Source organism: Mauremys reevesii, linkage group 12, assembly GCF_016161935.1.
Source record: "Mauremys reevesii isolate NIE-2019 linkage group 12, ASM1616193v1, whole genome shotgun sequence".
Classification (NCBI taxonomy): Eukaryota; Metazoa; Chordata; order Testudines; family Geoemydidae; genus Mauremys; species Mauremys reevesii.
In genome coordinates, this window is record NC_052634.1 from 29,427,918 (window position 1) to 29,429,999 (window position 2,082).

Sequence of the window (2,082 nt, forward strand, 5' to 3'; positions counted from 1 at the left end):
TTAAGCCTGACCCCCCAGCATGGCTAGGTCGGGGTTGTCCTGGGCTCTGTGGGGGGAGGGCTCAGCTGGGAGAAGGGGCAGACAAGGGGATTTTGTCTCTGATAGATAAGGGTTTTGTCAGTGGGAAGCTGTAGGTCACATGCTGGGGGTGACAGTGGGGTTTGAGCTGGGGGCAGCAGCAGCAGGGGAGCAACGTGTATGTGTGTGTGGGGGGGGTTCACTTGGTAAAAATGAACCTGCCAAGCCGCTCCCTCTGCTGGAGCAAAAGCCTCTCATTTATCTCCTCAACTCCCCTCCATGAAAATCTCCACCCCTCCCCCGGCACTGAGAGACCCCCTCACTCCCATGGAGATTTGTAATTGTTCTAACTCTTCCTTGGCCTTGTCCAAATAATTTTTCCAGAAAAATGATCAAGGACATTTCAAATGAGACAAACAAACCAAATCAGAGAAACCCCCACCACACCCAGTTTGGGTCTGAATTTTTTTACTGAAATTTGGAGATAATAAAATTCATCCCTCTGTTGGCCAGAAACCAAAGCTAGACCTCCCCCGCTGTAGCTGTGACTTCTGCAACTGAACTACCAATGCGTTGACTCCTCTTGTGAGACATTTCTCTGCACGATACTGCTGCTAATCCAGTTACTGACTCCAGGAAACATTTTCCTTAGTGTAGTTCTGTGTGTCACTGGTTTCTCTAGCAAAGATAAGTCCCTGGCCCTGTGGTCCAGACATCCTCATTACATCAAGCTTCAAGCTGAGAATCATTTCTCATTCCCGCTCTGTGGGAGGGGAGACTTTTAAACACGCTCTCTGTGCGACTGCACATGGCTAAGCAAAGAGAACAAACCCCCAATCCCCCCTGTGCTTTGGGAGCCAGGTTTGCTGTGGGAATTCTGTAGTTCAGATGACTTCACGCCTGGGCATTGTGATTCTTTACCAGTTTCTCTGGCATGGGGGCAGTTTTGTGCTCACAGCTGTGATGGCCGAGTGGTTAAGGTGCTGGAGTTGAAATCCAATAGGGTTCCCTTGCGCAGGTTCGAATCCTGCTCACAGTGAGGCCTGTGTTTTAGCCAGTCCCTCACCCGGGCAATACCTCTGTACAACCCCCTGAGATACTCTCAATTCTCTCCCCACCCCAAGGAAATCCTGTTCTGCTCCTTTCATCGAGATCCCTGGGACACCACGTCACACTGTGTCCCTGAGGGGTCAGGCAAACTCTCAGCGCCTGAAGCCTCTGCCACTCACCTGGTGCCCCATAGATCAGCCATAGCCCTGGTTCTGCTCCTCTCTCTAGCGTGTGAAAGGAGCCGAGTCAGCGACTCCATGGGAGCTACGGGGCTGCAGAACCAACAGAACAAAAATAGGTGCTCAGCGCCCACTGGCAGCCAGCTCCCCCACACACACACTACAGGCCTTGCCGACAAGCTCCTCCTCTTCCCCTTCAGCACCTCCCACCTGCCAGTGATCAGCTGTTCAGTGGGGTGCAGGAGGTGCTGGGCAGGGAGGGGGAGGAGCAGAGACGGAAAGAGGTGGGGGAGGGAGAGGAATGGGACAGGGGAAGGGGTGGAGGAGGAAAGGGGGGATTTTTCCCGGGCACCACACCCCTCTAGGGCCGGCCCTGAAGGGAAGCACCGACTCTCACAGTGACAATAAAACTGACCAGCATTGCGGGGGAGGCTGAGGGAGATCCGCACTCACCAGGTCTCTTCTCTCCCCCACGGTGAGCCAGACACTGCTCTCTCCTGGCTCTCACTCTAGCAGCTGGACGCCAAGGAGCCATTTCCCCACAGGAAGTGCATCGAGTGCCCCTGTGGTGCTGGGGGGCTGGCGCTGCTGCTGCCTGTGGGCCTGGCAGGGGGGCTGATGTCTGCACAGACTCTCAGCTGCCAGGCCGGAGGGGGCACTTGGGACCTTACCAGACTGGCTCAGTGAAGACGGGGGGTTGACAGAGCAATACAGACGCTCTCCAGAGCACGGAGCAGCAGCCGCCCATGCAGCCAGGCAATGAGCATTTCCCACAGCCTGGAGCCGAGAGGGAGGCGGCAGCTGCTGTTCCAGCTGCTCGGGGACAGGCCCTGTC

At 55.7% G+C, this 2,082-nt stretch overlaps 1 non-coding gene across 1 annotated transcript; it reads left to right on the forward strand.

Annotated features, from left to right (window-relative positions):
• The first annotated feature begins 975 nt into the window (after positions 1–975).
• Positions 976–1,057, forward strand: TRNAS-UGA. Its single transcript has one exon. It is a non-coding gene; the product is annotated as a tRNA-Ser (tRNA).
• Positions 1,058–2,082: the final 1,025 nt, after the last annotated feature.